We start from the raw sequence: 22,811 nt of genomic DNA on the forward strand, positions 1-22,811 counted from the left end.
AGAAACTGTGTCCTTTTGGTTGTCAGCTTGTGTGTCATATGGGGTGGGGGGATATTTCTTCTTTTCCCTAAGTCCCTGCCCCAGAATAAAGCAATGCTTCCATTGAATAGATGATATTGGGAAGAGACCCTTTGTCTGTTTTCCCTGCTTTTTTATTCATGGTTCCAGAGAGGGAGATTGATCAACGCTAGCAATGGGACCTAGTTTGTCTTGGGAAGGGCTCTGTGTGTCGATAATGAATGTCCTGTGCTCTCCTCCTCTTCCTCCTCCTCCTCCTCCCCTCCTTCTCCTCCTCCTCCTCCTCCTCCCTCTCCCTCTCCCTCTCCCTCTCCCTCTCCCTCTCCCTCTCCCTCTCCCTCTCCCTCTCCCTCTCCCTCTCCCTCTCCCTCTCCCTCTCCCTCTCCCTCTCCCTCTCCCTCTCCCTCTCTCTACCTGTCAGCCTTTGGGTAAACCTTTTCCTGTAGGAAAAGGCCAGTGCCCACACCCACCTACTTTGCTAAGATGAGACTGGTCAACACAGCTCTGAGCACAAGGGCTCAGGCACCAACAGTGCTTTCCAGCTCTGCTCCAAGCCTGCAGTCTCATGTCCTGCTCCATCAGTAGTAAAGCTGTTATTTTGGTTTCGTGTTCCTATTTGCGGTTGACAGCCTGCCAAGAACTGGAGGGAGAAGTGTGACTAACTCAGGCTGCAACAGATTACTATAACCAGATGGTGGGAGAGGGGCATCTTCATACCTAGAAAGGAGCTAAACCAAATAATCCCTTCTAAGGAATTCCCTCAGAGCAAACAGGACCTAGGGGGCAGTTGGCATCGTGCCCAGAGTTAGTCATAGTCATATGACTTACCTCTAAAGTCTTCATCCAGTGATGTCCCTGAGACTGCTCTTCGTTGCCAGCCTTTGTCATGTCCTTAGCACCTCTTTATCTGTCTCCTATCTTCATCTTGAGGGACTTCATTATCCAGACAGATCCCAGTAACAACCAGATCTCTCAGTTCAAAGTTTCCTCATCTCCCATAAAGCTTTGTCACCACCTCACTGGAACCAGTTACTGCAAAAGTCTCACACAGCATGGTGACAAGAGCTGAAAGGTCTCTACTGCTGAGACCTGCTCGTTGACGCTGGGGACATGCTCAGTAGGTAAAGTGTTTGCTGGGTAAGTGTGAGGATCTAAATTCGGATTCCTAGAAACCACATAAAGCTGGATGCATTAGTGTCCCAGTGTCCTACAGCAGGATGGGAGGCAAGACAGGACAGTCCCCAGAAGCTGCCCACCAGCTAGCCTACGGTAGAGAGCGAAAGAGCAGGACCCTGTGTCTCAAACAACGGGGAAGGCAAGAACGGACCCAGGAGGTTGGCTTCTGACCCCCACACTTGAGCTGTGGTCTGTGTGCACCTGTCCTCACATATTCACACATCTTTATTCTCTCTCCCCTCCCTCATTACCCCCCTCACACATACACACACGCACACGCACACACAAATACAAGGGGAGGGGAGGGGAGACTTAAAAATCCAATAATTTAGAGACTTGTGTTTCTTCCTATCCCTTCTCCTTCTTGCTTCCTAAATCACCGTTGCCATGGCCACCATTTTCAACCACTTGGAGGCTTCCGCATGTCGACTGTTTCTTTCCATTCCCCTCCTCCTCATGACTAAGTGTGAAACTGTGATCTCAGGCTCTTCACTTTAACTGCCCTTCTGAGTTGTTTCCTGACGTGTCCTCACTCTTCGTCCTTTCCCAGGACTTCAGTGTGAGTGGCTGAGAACCATTTCAACTTATAATCATTTTATAATATTCATAGGATATAGCATGATAATTCATATGTATTAATGACAGATTCAAGAAAACTGGCATTTCTTTCTTACACACACATCATTTCTTGGGGCTGGAGAGATGGCTTAGAGGCTAAGAGCTTGATGCTCCATTGTGAAGACTAGAGCTTGGCCCCTACCATCCACATATACTTGTGATTCCTGCTCCAAGAAACTGAGGCCTTTCTGACATCCACGGGCACCTGCATGCATTCACAATAATAATAATAATAATAATGATAATAATAATAAGAAGAAGAAGAAGAAGAAGAGGAGGAGGAGGAGGAAGAGGAGGAGGAGGAGGAGAAATGATAAATCAGTTCTTTGTGATGGGAAACTTCAAAGTTCTAGGGGTTTTTTTTATAAAACATAAAATAAAATCTGGTAAACTCCAATCACCTTGCTGCACTGTAGAGAAATTGGCCCTTATTAAGGCAAGTTGTACAGACAGGAAAACTACTACTTGACTGGATCGAAGGTCTCCAGTCTCTAATAATCTTCATTACAACCATGGAGCCTACTGTCATTGTGGGCTCTGTGAGGCAGTTTGTCAAGATGCTGGTCCAGCAGCATCCTACACACTGTGTTACATGCTTAAGCATGCTGTTCTTCCACTCATATAGAACCCACCTCTCTGTAGTAGATTATTTCAATAGGTATTTAAATAAATAAATTTAAATAGAAATGTCTGTTTCTATGTTCAGAGCAAGTATATACACATGCAGGTCAATGCTTTCTCCACTGCAGACTACATCTCTACCACCCCCATCTCTCAAAAACGTTCTCTCTCCCTCTCCCTTTACTTCCCCCTCCCCTTCCCTCCTTCTCTCTCTCCTTCTTCCCCCACCCCCCTCTCATTTCCCTCTGTTCCCACTGTGCCCCCTTGGAACCACCAAGCCTACTGGCTGGTCAGCAGGAACTACCCAATCAGCCACAGCTCTCTTTCTGAACATGAAGATGATAGGGGAAACTCTTCATTTCTTCTTGAGTCCCAGCCTCTTTCAATCCATTTCCTTTTCTTGGTTCTGGTATGTGTTGCGATTGTTTCTCCCAAATGCAGGCTACCTTATTTTGAGACATGAAACTAGAATCGTTCAGATCCTGGAGCCTCAGGACTCACTGCTCCAACCAAGGAACAAGGACGAACAAGACTCCTCTCTCAGTGTATGTCAATCAGTATAACCTCATTCCAAGGACACCAAATCTGGGGTCGGACATGAGTATGTTGGCACAATTTTATCCAGCAAAATGAAAAGCTTTTCTTGAAACTTTTAAGGAAAAAGAAAACATTTTTTTTGAGAGAAGAATAAACACATTCCTTTTTCCCCTTCTATGTGTCATGGATAATAAAGACCTCAGCCCTCTGTCCATCCCACAGGAAGCTAACACCACATAAAAGCAGTGGCCATAAGTAGAAAGAGAGGAAGAAATTGATGGTATTGTTCAACTGCTGAATCTAATCAACCCTAGCCTACAGTCCCAATGAGCTATCCCATCACATAAAGTGTCATTCCTCAGGCATCTTGATTTGACACAGGGTCTTTCACTGGCCTGGAACCAACCAAGTAAGCTATCCAACTAACCAAGTAAACTATCCAACTAACCAAATAAGCTATCCAACTAACAAGTAAGCGATCCAACTAACCAAGTAAGCTATCCAACTAACCAAGTAAGCTATCCAACTAACCAAGTAAGCTATCCAACTAACCAAGTAAGCCTGGCTGTCAAGTCCCAGAGTTTTACTTGTGTCTGCTTTCTTAGAACTGAGATTTTAAATATGTGCCACCATGCCTGGCTTTTTAAAAAAAATGAGTTCTGAGGGTTGAACCCAGGTCCTCATGCTAGCAAGGCAGATACATTACCACCTGAGCCATCTCCCAGTCCCCATTACATGACCTTCTGTTGTTTGGGTAAGTCTCGGTTTTCCTAATTATGGATAACTGAAAGCCTTGCTGCTGACTTACCCAACTGGGCTCTAAGATTTGAATTTAATGTAGATCAACCTTGTCATTCTCTTCTCATTCCATTCTTCCAAATTATCATCCTTGTGGCCCTAGAAATCATTTATGTATTAACAATCCAGTATTTAGCTGCTGACCTGGCACTTTCTCCCACATTGGTGAGTATAGCTCAAAGTCTTACCCAAAACATCCAACATTACCTATGCCTCCCACCAAGTCTCCACATAATACACAATCTGTTTCTCCTGCAGGGATTCCTGGCTCCATGAATGAAGCCCGCAGAAATCCAGGGGGCCCTTTGTGTTTTCCCTTTCCCACCCCATTCTGTCAACACGGATCCTGCCATTACTAACTCCTATATGGATGCTAATTCACCAACTTCTTTATAACTCCACCTTAATCCAAATCTCCCTCAGCTCTGCCTGGAATATACAATAGAAAAATAGCTTTAAAAAGAGGATTTTAAATTCAACAAAAAGAAATGTTAGATGTTTAAAGCTATACACTCAACAATTACTCCGATGACTCCATACCTCCTAAACTAAGTATATGAGAAGCAAAACAAAAATATCTTGAGTGTTTCAGTAGCTTCCCCCGACATTACCTGTTGTCAATGATGGCATTTTGCAAAGAAAGTACTTAAATAAAATAGATTTTAAGCAGAACTGGCAAAAACTAGAGAACTGGTACAGCCTGGTCGTTGGGAGACTAGTGTGGCTTTAGAGGAAATGATTCTTCAAGATGAGAAGTTTGCAGTTCTCCTTGCCTGAAACAGACTCCAGGGACCAGAGGGCAAGCTGCACATTAGCAATGGCTAGAAACAAGGCTTTAAGGAGACGCAGAGGCAGCATCCATGGAAAATTTGAGATGAGCAAGAGTTCCCAGCAAGGAAACCATGCAGAGCTGTCTCTGTGCAAGCTCCTGCCATGTTCAATCACAGCAAACCCAGTGCAGTTGCTTTCAGGGTTGTCCACAAATGGAGGCAAAGAAGTATTGTGTTTCAGCTCTAAGTGGGAGGGGGTAGGAGCGTGAGCAAAGCGTATGAAACACGGTTGATATTGCCAGATAGTTCACACATCCAGGTGGCGATCCAGCAGGGCAGCTCCAGATTGTGTGTACCTGGAAGCTATCCAGCTAAAAAGTGGAGGAAAGCTTAGATTTGGGGCCCTGAAACCTTGGCTTCATTCCTGGCTCAGAAAGGTTTGTATTTCTAAGGAAGGTCACGCCTGTTGCATGGGTTCAATTTAAGGTTCACTTTGGAGATGAGGTGAACATTTGCTTAGGCTTAGTACCCTGTGCAAAATGCTCTTACCTGTCTCTGCTCACCGATTACAGGGTCTTATCTGCCAACTCTCTCTCTCTCTCTCTCTCTCTCTCTCTCTCTCTCTCTCTCTCTCTCGTGTGTGTGTGTTCTCTCTCTCTCGTGTGTGTGTGTGTGTGTGTGTGTATGTGTGTGTTTCTGTCTTTCTCTCTGTGTCTCTTCCTATCTGTCTGTGCCTCTTCCTATCTGTCTCTCTGTGTCTCTTTCTTTTTTTTTTTTTTTTTTTTGGTTTTTTGAGACAGGGTTTCTCTGTGTAGCCCTGGCTTGTCCTGGAACTCACTTTGTAGACCAGGCTGGCCTCGAACTCAGAAATCCGCCTGCCTCTGCCTCCCAAGTGCTGGGATTAAAGGCGTGCGCCACCACGCCCGGCTCTGTGTCTCTTTCTATGAGAGACAGATTGGCAAAAACAAATAGACAGTCAGACAGACAGAGGCAGAGAGATAAAGAGACACATGAATGAACATGAAGGTGAAGGTTGGAGGCACTCCTGCACAAATCAGCCTGCCAAGGACTGCTGCCAGCAATCACAGAGGCCAAGAGGAAAGCACAGGACAGAGTCTCCCCATAGCCTCCAGCAAGAGTTAATGCTGACGGCACCCCAATTCTAGTTACTAGTCTCCCAAACTGTAAGAGAATACATTTCAACTGGGCTAAGCCCTACGTCTCGGCCCTTTGTTAGAGCATTTCTTCATTCGTCTGAACGGAAACATTCAAATTCCTTGATGTTCAGCGAGACCTTCCCGAAGGATTTTACCCAAAGGAAGGTTTGCTTCTGACACTCCGTGCCTAAAATGATGCACGTTAGAGTATGAACAGATCCTTTGATGACCTGATACAGGGTTAGCCTCACACAGCACAGTGTTTATTCAGCAGTAAGTATGGGGTACTGTTTCATGAGTGGGCACAGAGAAATCTTGGAAAGCTAATTGTTAAAGTTAGATTTTCTAATGCTGTGATAAAGGGCAAGACCAAAACCAATTTGGGGAGGAAATGTTTATTTTTGTTTTTGCTTTTGAAAGATGTATTTGACAATTTTTGAAAATCACTTGTGGAATAAAGGTATGCAAAGACACTTTCACCGGGACGAGATGGGACTAGCTCTGGATCTCTTATAATCTTCTTCACAGAAGAATGCAATTTCTGTTTCACTGATATTTATTCCTGAGTCCTTCAGCCTTGTCTTCCTTTACTTTGCCTTGTGAGCTTGATGAAGAATCTCTAGTGTATCATATTTGTAATTTGTGAGTGGTGGCAGCAGGGTGGTCCTCACAAGGACATCTTGCTTTAGGAATCATATAAATTCCTACATAGTTTGATGAAAATTAACTCCATGATCTACTACAGGTTTGAAATTTTGACGCTCAAATAAATGGATGAGGTGAACTGTGGTGGTAGCCTCCTCAGCAGCCATATGGAGAGATACCAGCATTGACTGTCAGCTATTTTCTTGATGACAGTCATTCTGACTAAAGTGAGAAGTGAGTCCCAGGAATCAAACTCATATGTTTAGGCTTGGTGGCAAGTGCCTTGGTTGGGCCAGCTCCATTCCTGCTCCCAGCATTCCCTGAGGCTCCTCCTCCAGAAGTGGGTTCATTTTTACCTTATACTCTCCATCATGAGGGAAATCAGGACAGGAATTCAAACAGGGCAGGAACCTTGGGTCAGAAACTGATGCAGAGGCCATAGAGGACACTTAATCCTCATGGCTCCCTCAGTCTGCTTCCTTATATCACCCAGGGGCACCTGCTCAGGCATGGCACCACCCACAGCAAGCTGGGCCTTCCTGTGTTGGTAATTAATTGAGAAAATGCACCACGGGCTTTCTCACAGATGAATCTGATGTAGCATTTTTTCAAGTGAGATTCACTTTTCCAGAATGTCTGTAGCTGGTGTCAAGTTAACATAAAAACTAGCCAGCACACTAAAGTTCATGGAAGAGCAAGTCCGGGGGAGATGTACACTCCACAGTGCTATTAACAGAGCGTGAACTCTGGTGAGAGTTAGGCAAAGCCTGCTAAACATACTTGTGTTCTATTAAGCAGCTTCTTAGAAAGTTAACAGTGTCTCCCAGATGGTTCAACAACTGCAATCTTGAGCATTTATTCCAACAAAATTCCATCTCGTGTTCACATCAAATATGTGCATGAATGACACAGCTGCTTGTATCTGTAATAGCCCCAAACAGAAACAAACAAAATACCTACAACAGGTAACACTTACAACAGGTACCTTCATTCCACTAAATACAACTCAACAATAAAATTAAATTAAAAATAAACACTCTGGTGAATAATACGGCTGTTCTTGAAAGAAGTATACTTATTTAAAAAGCTAATTGTGAAAAGTCATGTGCTAGATGCCGTTCATACACGGAACATTCTTAAGATGGTGAAATAATACAGACGGGTTATGTAGTAGATAATGCAACATATTGCTGAAAGTCCTTAAAGAAAACCTTCATTTGTAGACTAGAAGACTTAATAGTTTTGAGACATCAATAACATGGAGCTGATTTACAGGTTTAGTGCAATCCCTGTCAAAATTTCAGTGGTATCAGGGGTGTGTGTGTGTGTGTGTGTGTGTGTGGTGTGTATAGGTGTGGTGTGGTGTGTGTTGCTGGAGGTCAAACTCAGGACCGTACTTATGATAAGTAAACAATCTACTTTTGAGCTATATCTCAATCCCACCTTTTTTTTTTACTAGATATTTTCTTTATTTACATTTCAAATGTTGTCCCCTTTCCTAGTTTCCCCTCCTAAAACCCCTATCCCCTCCCCGCCTCCCCAACCCACCAACTCCCGCTTCTTGGCCCTGGCATTCCCCTATACTGGGACATAGAACTTTCACAAGACCAAGAGCCTTTCCTCCCACTGGTGACCGACTAGGCCATCCTCTGCTACATATGCAGCTAGAGCCATGTGTCCTACCATGTGTTTTCTTTGATTGGTGGTCTAGTTCCATGGAGCTCTGGGGGTACTGGTTAGTTCATATTGTTTTTCCTCCTACGGGGCTACAAACCTCTTCAGCTCCTTGGGTACTTTCTCTAGCTCCTTCATTGGGGGCCCTGTGCTTCGTCCAATGGATGGCTGTGAGCATCCACTTCTGGATTTGCTAGGCACGGGTAGAGCCTCTCAGGAGACAGCTATATCAGGTTCCTGCCAGCAAGCTTTTATCGGCATCTGCAATAGTGTCTGGGTTTGGTGGCTGTTTATGGGTCAATCCCATCTTAAAATTCCTGTGTACTCTCGGAGGATACAGACTAGCCACGGTCAAAGTTGGATGTCTCTTACTTCCTGGTCTCAAAAATTTCCAAAATTTCTCACAAAAACTGAAGGAACATAAGTAATATGGTGCTGGCACAGAGATCTATACCTAAATTAAACAGAATAGAGTCTAGGATAAACTCGTGCATGTACAGGGTCGACTGGTCTTTCATAAGAACACATATAGAGAAAGAATAGTCTCTTCCATAGCTGGTGGTTGGAAAACTACAGACATACATAAATCAATCAGGACCCCGAGGAGATGGCTCAGTGGGTAAGAGTTTGCTGCACAACCATGAGACCTGAGTTTAACTTCCCTGATGCTTCTGTAAAAGCCTGGAAATAGCGGTGTGCAGGAATTCAAAGAGGCCAAAAACCTGGAGGCAGGAGCTGATGCAGAGGCCATGGAGGAGTGCTGCTTACTGGCTTGCTCCCCATGGCTGGCTCATCCTGCTTTCTTATATTCTCCAGGACTACCTGCAGAGATGATACCACCCACGACAGGCTGGGCCCTCCCCAATCAATTACAGATTTGGAAAATGTCCTACAGTCTTTCATATAGCCTGATTTTATGGAAGCATTTTCTTAATGAAGTTCCCTCCTGTCAGATGACCTTAGCTTGTATCAAGCTGACATAAAATTATCCAGCACACAGGGTGTGTACTATAGTGTACACTCCACTTCCCCGTGGTTTCCAAGTGCAGTCTTTATTTTGTAGAGTCCCATGCTCTGGCCTCTATCGTTGTCATGTATTCTCAATTTTAATCAATATAAACAACAGGGATTCAGCAAGTGCCTGTCAAGAGAAGGTTTAGTGTTCTGTATAAACACAGCATTTTAAGGCTTTCATAACCACTGGGTCTGGGAAGACATCCTAACTAACGACGGTGGTGGGTTCTTCTGTTTTCTCCTGCTAATGTTTCCACACCTGCACTGGTCGGTTCTCAGCTTCAGGTCTGCATCCTCTCAGCTTGCGCTGAGTATCTTCACGCAGATCTTCCACATTGATGATAGGCTTGTGCTCAGCTCATAAGCCTATAGCTTTTTGTTCTCTGTGTTCTCTTTGTTTGGCTGCTGTTTCATTAGTTGTCACTTAGACATCCCAATCAGAAGCCTCATTATCTTTTTTTTCTATCTTCCCCCTCTTACCTCTTGAATCAATTCAGAAAGACATTTTTTAAATAATGTATTTTTATTTTTTAAATATGTATTGGTGTTTTGACTATATAAATATATGTCTGTATGAGGGTGTCGGATCCCCTGGAACAAGAGTTACAGACAGTTTTCAGCTGCCATGTGTTTGCTGGGAATTGAACCTCAGTCCTCTGGAAGAATAGCCAGTGTTCTTAACCACTGAGCCATCTCTCCATCCCTGGAAGGGTCGTTTTCCTTTAGTCAGTGGCTTTCAAGCCCATTCTCATTGTCTTTGTCTTCTTTTCACCTTCATTGTTGTCTCAGCTACAGAGCTGGAAGCCACCTGTGAAGCTCTAGTGAGCAACTGTGGTGTAATGTACCTTATAGCATTACCACCACGGCCATCTTAAACACACACATCCTCTGCGGGCTCCCTTCCTTAATCCTGTCTTGGTGTCATTCCTTCCTCCCTCTCTGGTCCTTGATCCCTGCCCTTTTCTCTTGCCCCCTGAAACTCATCTGTCTGCCTTGCACTCAGATAAACTAGGGTAATTCCTTCTTGGAATCCACTAAAATCCTCTAGCCCCAAACTTTCCAGTTGTTCTTAAAGAAAATAAGGCAGTCTTCAATCTCTTACATAGGCAAAGTCATGACCGTAGTTTACTTTCTATTGCTGAGATAAAACAAGAGCAGGTTGAGGAGAAAGGGGTTTATCTGGCTTATCCAGATCACAGTCTATCATTGAGGGAGGTCCGGGCAGGAACTCAAGGCAGTCGCCTGGAGACAGAAACTGAACCAGAGGCTGTGGAGGAGTGCTGCTTACTGGCTTGTGCCTATGGCTTGCTCAGCCTGCTTTCTTTTATCATCCAGGAAGACATACCAAGGATTGCACTGCCCACAGTGGGCTAAACCCTACCACATCAATCCTCTATGAAAATAATCCCCTATAGGGTTGCCTAAGGGCAATCTGATGGGGAATTTCCTCATCTGAGGTTTCTTCTTCCCAGATAACTCTGACTTGTGTCAAGTTGACTAAACACTAACCAGGAGGGTCACCTTTTAGGACCTGGGTAGAAGACAAATGAATAAGGTCCTTGCTATATTTGAGAGCCCTAATGGAACGTTGGAGAAGTTTGAAGAAATGAAGTGTAAGTGTGTGGGCATTTGGCTCAGAAGATCCCCTCTCAGAAAGCCAGGGACGAGTCATTCTAGTCACTTATGAAACTGCTCAGCACTGCCACAAAGACCTAGAAGATGAGCTCATAGTGGTTATGATGCCAGGAGGAACCAGCAACTTCTATGCTTCTGTGGAACCCAAATCTGCACCAGTCCTGGGGATCCCGGGTACACACAGAACAGAACAAGCTGTTAGGGTTTAAAGATGTTTCAGGACCTTCATGGTCACCAAGTCTCCAGTGTCTCATCTGTTAGGCTCAAGCTAAACCTCATGTCAGAAAGTAAGCCAGTCGCTAGTACACCTGGGACAAAATCAATAAGCAAACTGTCTTCATAGAAAAAAAAATCCATTGATCAGCAGCCATGACATTATCTGCATAGATTATTTGATTTGTGATACAATTATAGAAAATATCTCAAGGAGGCAAAAATTCCCTGTGTCATTTACATTGTTTCCTTCATGAAGTAAAATGAAAAAAAGGAAAAAAAAAAAAGACCATCTGACTGAGTCATTTGATCACATGGAAAGAACAAATCAAATAAGGGACTACCCTTGTCTCAGGACATAAAGAAATCGAGGCACAGTATGCTGCCTACTGTGAGATCAGAGTGACAATGCTCTCTGGGGCTTCGGCAACTCACAGATGTCCTTCCCACATCACACTCTACCATCATTATTCATTTGTATGTTCGATCCCCTTATGGGACTGGAAACCATGTAAGGGCAGAGTCACCTTTCCTCTTGGACTGGTCAGAGTAGCTGCTTTTTTGAACTAGTTTCAATGGACCAAAGTGTCCTGCAGAAGGATTCTGTTTGTCCAGAAGATGTTTAGTGGCACACACATGCTGTACCAAAAAGAAAGAAAGAAAGAAAGAAAGAAAGAAAGAAAGAAAGAAAGAAAGAAAGAAAGAAAGAAAGAAAGAAAGAAAGAAAGAAAGAAAGGAAGGAAGGAAGGAAGAAAGAGTGTGTGCTTTATTGACTGAGACTTAAGTAAGAGCACTGTCCAAAACAAAGCAACACCCCTGACAGGACTTTAAATCAAGTGTTCTCGGTTTCTGAGAAGCTATTTCAACCCCTGCTGTCTTGGTCTGTTAACTCTCAGTGACTGCTGAATGCTATTCAGCTGCTCAATGGTCCTTCACTTCTAACTTCTCCCACTGACCAAATACACCTAACAGCTCCATTATCAGGAAGGGGCATCTGTGCAGAATTAGTTTCTCATATTTACCTTATCAATTTACAACCTTGTCTCTGTCTACCTTAAACAGGAGCTAGCCCCCCTTACACTGTCCATCTGGGGTTCCATCACCTCAGACACGAAAACGAGGAAGGATTTCTGAGTAACACACCAGCTCGGCACACACAATTCTGTGTACACAGGTCTGCGCATGCTGCTTAGAGCATGAAGTTCAGCACACATGGCTTGTCACACACAGCTCTGAGCACACAGCTCTGTGCACACAGCTTGGCTCAGCACACATAGCCTTCCCAAGGGTTGTTGGTTGGTGATGTAGTTCTTCTTTTACCGTCTACCACAAGTCTTCAGTGCAGCCAATGAACTTGCATTTTTCTATGAAAACATCACTGAGGAAGAAAAGCCCATCATTCTTTTCAGGAGAAATGTAAATAAATAAATTAGCCTGGGAATACTTTTTGCTAAAGTCCTAATGTTCCAATAGAAAACATTCTCTTAGTATGACCGATTGTCTAATCATCCTGATAAATAGTATTCTCTTTGAGTTTTCTTTACGTTTAGCCGAGTGTCACCATCTGATGCAATGGGCAGGGGGATGAAATGGTGACTCAAGGGTCCAGACACAGCTTGACTCCAACTCAAGTTGCTTAACTTCTTCATTGGTCATTGCACTTGGAGTGAGTTGGAGGAATCCAGATCTGTTCTGAAAGCTATTTTACATAGTTATTTACATATTTTCAAGAACTGTGAAGGACCTGACATTTTCCTTCTTGACATCTAAACAGGTGACTTGTCACAGTGTCGTGGATGCTGATAAGATCCTGGTCAAGAGACTTAAGGCTTCATTATCATAGTCATGAAGCAAGCAACAGGAGTGGCAGAGTGGCATGGGTTCCTCGTGTTTCCAAGTTGAATGGAACAACCATTTTCGTTTTAGAAGAGAAACTCTCTATTCGAGGACCCTGGATCTTACTGTGATGGATAGTAGGCATGCTGCCTTTGCTCCAGAAGCAAACATGTTCTCCATCTTTCCAAGCCAAGCTGCTATGTGAACATGCTTGGAAGACAAAGGCCAGAACAAAAGGCATTGGGGCTTTGCTCCTAAACACATGGAAATGTTTTAGAAATGTTTTAGCAACTCATGAAGAAATGTCCCCAGGTGTTTAGTCACCTTTATAGCAATCTTTGTAGGGTGACTATATGATAAAAATTGTGTTTCAAGTGCTTAATGTAAAAAGTAGCACTTTGTAGACTATAGGGGGTGGTTCTAATGCTAAGGTCTGTTCCCCAATTGGTTCTTGATCCATCAATAAAGATACTAGCGGCCAATGAGCTGGATGAAATAGGCAGGCCTTCTGGGTCCCTGCAGGTAAGCTTAGCAGAAGCAGGGAAGGAAGGAGTATTTTCACCATGCTTTGGATGGAGAAAAGGTAACCAGCCATGTTAGATCTTGGGATCTTGGGAGGAGAGGCCATAGGCTATTTCTTCGGGTGGCACATTAGAAGCATCAAGCAGTTGAGTTATAAGGCAGGTTGAAAATTGTGAGAGTGTGAGTGTGTGTGTGTGTGTGTGTGTGTGTGTGTTATCCACAGATCCGAGGGAACCTGGGTGGGGTTGGTAGTACAGTCCACCCCCCACCCCCAGAGCTTAAAGCAGGACAGCAAAAACTACATGTTGCAGTAGACATTTGTTAAATGTTGTGCTGATGTAGGTAAGTCTCAAGATCACACCAAAAAAAAAAAAAAAAAAGAGGGAAAGAGACATGTACATAAACACATATATGTGCATATCTATACAGATGTATGAATAGAAAATATACACGTGCACATACATGCATGCATACACACACACACACACACATCTTGCCAATTCTTGTTTATTTTTAACTCCTAAACCAGTCCTCAGTCATGCTCAGCCTCTAGGCTGATTCTGAAATCTTCTCACCCTACCTCCTAAGCCTGTGATTGTAAACCCAGCGGACGGTGTTGTTCTGCTGAGGGAGCTGCAGCGGTCTGAACGTTTCCATCGGAAGGAGGCTTGCTTTATTGTGGGTACAATGTTATGTGCTTGTATCTGGTGTTTTCTTCAGGTTTGTCCTTGTGGTTGTTTGAATGACATGTGACCATAGTCTCAAACATTTGAAAACTTGATTGCTAGAGTGGTTTGAATGAAAATGGCCCCCCATAAGCTCTTAGGAGTGTCACTACTATGGCCTTGCTGGAGTAGGTGTGGCCTTGTTGGAGGAAGTGTGTCACTGTGGGGCTGGGCTTTGAGGTCTCCGATGTGTAAGCCAAGCCCAGTGTCTCACTCTTTGCCTTCTACCTGCAGATCTGGATGTAGAACTCTCAGCTACTTCTACAGCACCATGCCTCCCTGCACACTGCCATGCTATGATAATGGACTAAACCTCTGAACTGCAAACCAGCTCCAATTAAATGTTTTCCTTTATAAGAGTTGCCAAAAAAAAAAAAAAAAAAAAAAGAAAGGCCGGGCGTGGTGGCGCACGCCTTTAATCCCAGCACTCGGGAGGCAGAGGCAGGCGGATTTCTGAGTTCGAAGCCAGCCTGGGCTACAGAGTGAGTTCCAGGACAGCCACGACTACACAGAGAAACCCTGTCTCGAAAAGCCAAAAAAAAAAAAAAAAAAAAGAGTTGCCATAGTGGGGCTGGAAAGATGGCTCAGTGGTTAAGAGCACTGACTGTTCTTCCAGAGGTCCTGAGGTCAGTTCCCAGCAACCACATGGTGACTCACAACCATCTGTAATGGGATCTGATGCTCTCTTCTGGTGGGTCTGAAGACAGCGACAGTGTACCCATATACATAAAAATAAATAAATAATTAAGAAGAAGAGGAGGAGGAGGAAGAGGAGGAAGAGGAGGAAGAGAAGGAGAGGAAGAGGAAGAGGAGGAGGAAGGGGAGGGGGAAAGGAAGGGGAGGGGGAAGGGGAAGGAGGAGAAGGAGGAGAAGGAGGAGAAGGAGGAGAAGGAGGAGAAGGAGGAGAAGGAGGAGGAGGAGGAGGAGGAGGAGGAGGAGGAGAAGGAGGAGAAGGAGAAGAAGGAGAAGAAGAAGAAGAAGAAGAAGAAGAAGAAGAAGAAGAAGAAGAAGAAGAAGAAGAAGAAGAAGAAGAGGAGGAGAAGAAGAAGAAAAGAAGAAGAAGAAGGAAGAAGAAGAAGAAGAAGAAGAAGAAGAAGAAGAAGAAGAAGAAGAAGAAGAAGAAGAAGAAGAAGAAGAAGAAGAAGGAAGAAGAAGAAGAAGAAGAAGAAGAAGAAGAAGAAGAAGAAGAAGAAGAAGAAGAAGAAGAAGAAGAAGAAGAAGAAGAAATAAAAAGAGTCGCCATGGTCGTGGTGTCTCTTCAGAGCAATAAAATCCTAACTAAGATAATTCCCAGTTGGTGGTATTATTGGGGAGGCTTAGAAGATGCTGCCTTTTTGGAGAAAGTATATTACTGCATGCACCTTTAAGAGCTTAAAGATGAGCCGTTTCCATGTGCTCTCTCTTTTTCCTGCTTGTGCTTGCAGTTTAAGATGTGAGTCCTCGGTTTCTGTTCCGTGTCTTCACTGGCTGCCATACTTTCCTGCTGTAATGGGCTCTTAGCCCTCTGGATCCATAAATCCAAATAAACACTTTCTTTCATGAGTGCCTTGTTTGTGGCGTTTTATCACAGCGACAGACAAGTAACCAGTCAACCTGAGTATAAATCATTGATTTTACTTCATGCTGTCGTGTGTGTTTTATACATAGACTTAAAGAGAAATGAGCCAAGTGTTTTAAACAAAGGCTAGGAACAAAAGAAGCAACAACCTGCAATATATTGCAAGCGTTTCCCTGTCTGAGGACTGTAATTCAGAATTCACACATTCCCTTTGCATTTTCTTTGCCCGTCCATAGTACACCCAACTAAACCAATTCCTTGCATGCCCTCTGCTGGATATTTGAAGTCAAAACATCAACAACACAACAAAATCAGCAAAATGTCCACAGTCATCAAAACCTAGTTATAACGTCTGCGAGTTCTGTTTTTCCTTCCTTGTTTTGATCTGCTTTTCATATGGTTTTGGTTTTTTGAGACAGGACTTCACTGTGTAGCCCAGGTTGGCCTCAACCCATGACAGTCTTCCTGTTTCAGCTTTACCTGTGCTGGAATCACAGGTGGGCGCCATTGTATTTACATGCAATGCCTTTTAGTCTATTAGTTCATGTAGCTACAATTCATTTTTCTGTGCCTAAGATGTAAATTTCAGAGTTCATTCTTCCAGGCTTATAGACATTCTTACTTTTGAGAAAGAAGTGAATGGACATTATTTATCTTGCTTCCTCTGTGAGGTACCATGAAAGATGGTTGTGATTCTGGGGCGTTAAGAGGCCTGGGTCCTGCTTCTGTCATAGCATCTGCTGGAGGCTAAAGTGCTCATTGGAAGAGTAGAGGAGTAAAGACAGCCCATGGGACACAGAGCCCATCAGAGGAGCGAAGACTTTCCTCACGGGACAATCGGCCCTCCCCACAGAGCACACTTTGAAGGTAACTGGGAAAATGTCCCCCAACTCAGTTCACCCTCACGCTTCCCAGAACTTCTTCTTACTCAGCAGCATTGGGTTCAACACAAAATGCCTTCTTAGAGTTCCACCCTGGGAGCCTTTGAGATTTCCCCCAAGTCAAGTCACTGAAGAGTTATGGTCTGGGGTGCTCGTTGAGGAAATTACCCACTGCAGTCCACTGCCCTCTCAAGCTTTAAAGGCCTAAGCAGGTCCATGTGGCACAGCTGTCTCTGTCGACTATGGCTTTCATATATTGCTACCAAAGGCTTAATGCATAGCCACAGTTCAGCAGGGGCATAGAAGACTCAGGGCTTTGAGATTTTCCCTCAAGTGAGACTGAAGAAGCAATTGTTACATTCCAGGTATGATATGCATTAGTCCATGCAGTCTTCATGGCACCTCTTCCTTGGTGATAAGTAGACAGAAACCTCCATCAACGTCATAGGAGCCCATACCTAGCCAGGGGAAAGCTGCAAGGTGAAGCAGAACTGACCCACTCTGAAGCCAAACGTCTACTGATATTCATTCACACAACATTGCAGACCCAGGGGCAGTGCAAGGTGACATGCTGACTCTGAGGGGCCTTCCAGCAGAACAGTCCTTTCACTTGAGGAGAAGCTGGACCAGTAGGTGAGCATGGAGCCAGGCAAGAAGAAACCATGCTGGGAGACAGACAGTCCTCTGTCTCATTTGCTTTCTCCACTTTAGAGAGGGCCGGGGTTCTAAACATGGTGTCTGGTGCAAATGCCTCTCAAAACACAGAAGAGAACAAGGCTCCTAGGGGACTTTCTTGGCTTCTTTCTAATATCACTAAAGGGTCTGAGAGGAAAAATCATAGTCAAGATTCACAAGTATGTGTTGTACTTGCATTAATCTCTCAAGTGAGGGAAGAGATAAAACAAGATCCTCAGATAAGATTCTACCTGGGCCTAAGAGATGACTACATGGGAGGAGCTGCTCATCAACCCTGGTGACAAGAGTTCAGTCTCCTGTCCCACACAGCAGGCGAGCAAGCTGTTCTCTCATCTCCTCTGACTGCCGCATGCAGCCATGGCACCCGTGAGCTCTCTCCCCCTCCCTCTCCCTCTCCCTCCCCCTCCCCCTCCCCCTTCCCCTTCTCCTCCCTCTCACAGACAGACAGAAGACAGAGAGTTAATTCTGAAATGTAATTTTACAAACAGAGTCAGAGCCAATCCTAGCCACTAAATGTGAAATCCCATTAAAGAGGTTACAATCACTTTGGTGATTTTGAAACTAAGGCTCCATCGCAACAGACAGAGCACAGCAGAAGCCAGCCAGCGGGAGCACCTCTAGACAAGGAATTCTGCAATGACTGGGCAAACAGGGACAAACGCGGTGCTTTTCTTGTAGCCAAAGAGGAGAGGGCCCCTGGGTGGCCCTGGGTTTCTTTATGTCCATAAGCTTGTTCACACTGCTATCAGTTTTCTGCATGCTAATGTTAGTAGCTGCAGAATGATACAATGACCTCGCAATGAAGAAGACACATATTTCTATAGAGAGTCAATCCTCAGAGGCAGCAGCTTGACTTTGAAAATATGATCATCTTGCTTGCTTATTCCAATATCTCCCACGTCTCCGTACATGGATCAAGGAGAAGAAAACAAGTAGGGTTGCTCTGTGAGCATGCATGTCCCTTTCCTGTCATGGAGTTTGGGATCAAGTGTGGTGGGGCAGCGAATGGAAATTCACTCCCAGTCTAGCCCCTGCAGGGTGTTTCAGAAATGAGATACAAAAGCATATATTTTTTTGCATTCATTTTCATTGCTATTTCTTTTTAACTATATTTAGCATGTGTGTCTGCGTGCATGTGTGTGTGTGTGTTAGTGTGTGTGTACATGTGTGTGTACAAATATGCGGGCTGGAGAGATGGCTCAGCGGTTAAGAGTACTTACTACTCTTCCGAAGGTCCTGAGTTCAAATCCCAGCAACCACATGGTGGCTCACAACCACCTGTAACGAGATCTGACACCCTCTTCTGGTGTGTCTGAAGACAACTACAGTGTACTTACAAACATGTATACACCATGAACAGATAACAGCTTGCAGAAGTCTGTTCTTAAGTTCTACCAGGTATGTCTTGAGGACTGAGTTCATGACGTGTGACTTGACAGCAAGTGCCTTCACCTGCTGAGCCACCCTGCCAGCCCTCCAGTTAACTATTTCTTCTTAAGACTGACTGTTTGCCTATATCTCTATGGCAGAACTTGCTGAGTGAAATCGGTGGCTCCAGGTGCACTTCCAGTCAACCAGTCACTTGGAAACACTTAACCCCCATGAAAGGAATTACACAACAGCAAAACTCCCACTCACCTACCTATTGCTTAGGCAGCTTTAGGACCAACTCTCTTGGCCATGTTCTCCATAGCTGTACAGCTTATCTGTGACTCCCCCCCCCCCCCAACCATACTCTCTCTTGTTTCTCCATCACACCCAAGCCTTAGGAGAGAATATTCTTTGTCTTTTTTTTCCTACTGAAGAACAGATTTTATTTATTCAGAGGAAACTGATCTGGTCCATAATTAACTCAGTTTGGTGGCCTCTGCCTTTTCCAGCTCGGCAATGGCAGCCAGACTTTGAACCCAAGACCTTGTCTCACAGATGTCTGCAGTTCCCATAGTATCTGTAGTAGTTGCTCCTTGAAGCTTCCAGCAGCCTAGCCAGAACAGCATTGTCTTCTGTGTTAACCTGTGTGAAGGCAATGCAGATCCAGATGCCCCCAACCTGTTCTTCCTCCAGCGGATGCAGCAGAGGACCCCCATCATGTGACCACTAGCTAAGCCTTCTTGTTTTCCACTAAGGTAGAGGCAGTATTGACCCTGGCTTGAAGGCAAGGCAGTCTTTCAGTGGGGAGAGCACCCTTCAAAGGCAGCTCTCTTCTTCACCCAAGCCAACAGCCTCTTCTTCTCTTGCCCTGCCTCTGGCCTGTGCTTGTTGACTAGCTCTGATAGTCTAAGCTGGCTGAACTGGTTTATTGCAGGAGGCTCTTTAGCCCACAGGAGAGGACAGCCGTTTGCAGCTAAAGACAGATGCAGCAGAGCTGTTTGAAGGAGCCAGTGATGTCCCATTTCGGCTGGATACCCCATAGAGTGCCAAGATTCTTGGGCCTTTTCTCAAACAGAGGATTCACTATTGGCATATTTGTCTTATTATTTTATCGGGTTCTTATATCTCTACCTCCCTTCCAACCCTTATTCCTTTCAACCCCAACACTGGATAGGAGAGAAAGAAGATTAGAGGGAAAGGGGGTGTGGTGTAGCCCTCTATGGCCTATTTCCTGCCAATTTGGGCCTTTGGATTCCTTGGGGGTAAGTCCAATCTTAGTCATCAGAATATCTGACCATCCAGAAAAACAGAAGACAAGCTATAGCAAACCCACCAGCAGCCGTGGGGGAAGCAACTGGAAGAGCATCAGCCAGCCCCACAGGCCCTCTTTGGGATCTCCTGTTGATGCCTTCTTCAGAGTCTTCTATCACACAAACACACACACACACAGCACCTAGAGACAATAACAGTTAATTGCTGTGGACAACCTGAAGCAGCCCCACTTGAGAATTAAATAAAAAATATATTCACATAAAGAACTATATATTTTTTTAAGAAACCAAAACTCTCACTACAATTCACCATCTTTTGGGGCTCCTGGTCTTTTGTAAGAGCAGAGCTGGGACCACCTTCCTCTACACTGCCTTCTTTTCCTCTACTGGACAGAAAAGGAAAACCCCATTAGCCAATCTCCCCTGTGACTCACTTGGCCAGGAGATGTAGCAGGCTGACTGTGGTCAGTGTGGAGCAGTGAGGGGCAAACCCTCTCAGTTTTAGCATCTTAGTGGCAGGAGCCTCCACCACCTCCTAGGACACAAGTGATGTTAAAAATGTTTGCAATGCTCTAGGAAAGTGGACCGGAGATGCTTCTCAGCTGTACAGTGCTTGCCTGGCATACACATAGCTGCAGCTTAATCCCTAGCTAAAAAAAACAAAAAACCAACCAAACAAACAAAAACAACAACAACTGGGCATGGTGGTGTACACCTGTAATCCCAGGCTTGGGAGGAGGAAGCAGAAGAATCCGAAGTTCAAGGTCATCCTCAGCTACACAGTGCGTTCCAGGCCTGCCTGGGATACAAGAAATAAGAGTCTTATATAGCAGGTAAGTAATCGACTTGAAAAACAACCGTACAGAATGCCTCGGGTAAGATTGCTGATACCAAAATCACGTCCCTCTCCGACAACAGAACCAGTTAAAAGCCCTCTGTTTTCAGACTCTTTGATCTTAATTCAAATTGACTAAGACATTGTCTAGACTTTACTTAAAGTTTTCAAGGCTACAAATCAGATTAGATCTGTCCTAACAGAAACACAAATGGATGGAAGAGAGCCCCATCAACGGGCAGAGAGAACGATGGCAAGACGCTACCAGGAGGTGGCGGTGTTGTGCTTCGAAACGTCTCAAAGGGTGCCTGGAACTTGAAGCTTGAAGCGGAGACTTGAAGCGGAGTTTATTATTGTTTTTGACATTCTCTACTCTTCCCTTTTCTAATGAAGAGTGTTGCACGGCTCTGTTGAGCATTTTGCCGGTAATAATCCTTAAAATGCAAACGCCGGCAAGAATACTGGTTTTCGTTTAAAAGCAGACCAACCAGGCAAAATTTTCCTGCCGGAAGCTCTGCACAGGAAAGCAAAGGTCCTGGGACCTTAAGAAAACTTGGGTACACACGACAAAAAACTGTATTCATAAAACCAACATTCTACCTTACGAATAATAACTAATAACGTACATAGAACTTACTAAGGCATTGTGAGAAAGAACAGAAAGTATTGGCTACCATTCTCAGCTTTCTTGGACAGCAGCAGCAGTAATGACAGTCAGTGGCTGTTCTAAGTCTTTTTCAATACTAAGCAGAGGCTCTTGTTCAGTTGCTTAAGCCCAAGGCACTGCGTAAGCACCACATATGTATTCTCTGGCTTCGGAGAGTCATGGAGGCGGCCACTGCTGTGTCACCCATTGTGGAAACAGAGTCATGGGCAGCGGCGTTGTTGGGGGGGTGAGGGGTGGGGGCGGAGGGTGGGGGCGGGGTTGTCTAGCTTCCTACCATTTTATTGTGTTTACAGGTCAGAGGGCAGTGGTCAGTTCACACCTACTGCTCGCTCCTCTCCACCTTCCTGGTTTGAGATCCTTTTACTCATTCCTGAGGGCACAGAGGTTGATGCTGGTGAGGGAGAAACAAGTCCACACTGTAGCACACCAGTCATGCATTTTTTAACATGAGCGTTTATGGAAATTGACTCCTAGTGTTTAGACACAGTCTTTTACTTCATTGGTTATTTATGATGCTTTGGGCATGGAAACATGAGCTAGACATGAAGGCTGGCGAAGGGAAGGAACTGAACTACCAACAGCCTTGCCCTCTCACAGAGGAAAAGAAAATTCTTGCTTTCTCCAAACTGCATTCCAAAATACATAAATAAATAAATAAATAAATAAATAAATAAAACTTCAAAGGAATACATTACCAGGATTCAAGCCATCTTTTTTCCTTAAATTTGAAAAGTGGATTGTTTAATTAATGCCTTTAGTGGAGTAAAATATTTCAGAGAAGGGCGATATTATTATAAATAAGGAGCAACATAAACTTAACATAATGGATGCACTTACAGATGGATTTTGCTAATTTATTAATGATATTGCTACTACAGGTTTATTTGTTTAACTAATAAAATGGGTATTGTGGAAATTAGCGCAGCATTTGATTTGAGATGTTGGAAAATAATAAGGATTTGAGAATGGCAGCAATAATAACAGTGTTTGGTTCCTCAGGGCTGACACAGTCTTCTCCAGCTTGAACGGAGAGAAGGATCCTTATTTAAAACCTACATGTGAGATTTATTGAGGGGCATTAGAAATTTGCAGTGGATACAGTCATGGAAGTACATTTCTAATAAAAGATTCCCTCATACAACCGTGAGTGGCTGTGCACAGGCAGGCATTGAGTCTTAGCAGTGGACCATCATTCGCTTGGTTGTATGTCTTCCAAACTGAGACCTCTTAATGAGCCTCCAAGATGGCTGGCACATCTGCTGTCTTCAGAGAAGCAGAGACATGCCTGGATCTGGGTCCAAACCATTACTCCTCACTTCACACTGAGATCCTATCTAGGAAGATTGTAAGCATACTGAAGGTGCCTGGAGTACATCGGAAAGCTGGGACCTTCTGGCAGGAACTAGTGGGACAACCCACTTGTGTTTCCGGAGGAAGTCCCATGAGTCACACATCACCATTCTCGAGTGTCAAGAAGCCATTCCAATCTCTGTTTTAACAAAGCCAAATGATGGTGTAACCACGGTAAATAAAATGTAGCAAAGGGGACATCAGGACCACCCCGATTGGACAG

This window comes from Mus caroli, unplaced genomic scaffold (genome assembly GCF_978045245.1).
Source record: "Mus caroli unplaced genomic scaffold, Mus_caroli_1 scaffold_14, whole genome shotgun sequence".
Lineage (NCBI taxonomy): Eukaryota > Metazoa > Chordata > Mammalia > Rodentia > Muridae > Mus > Mus caroli.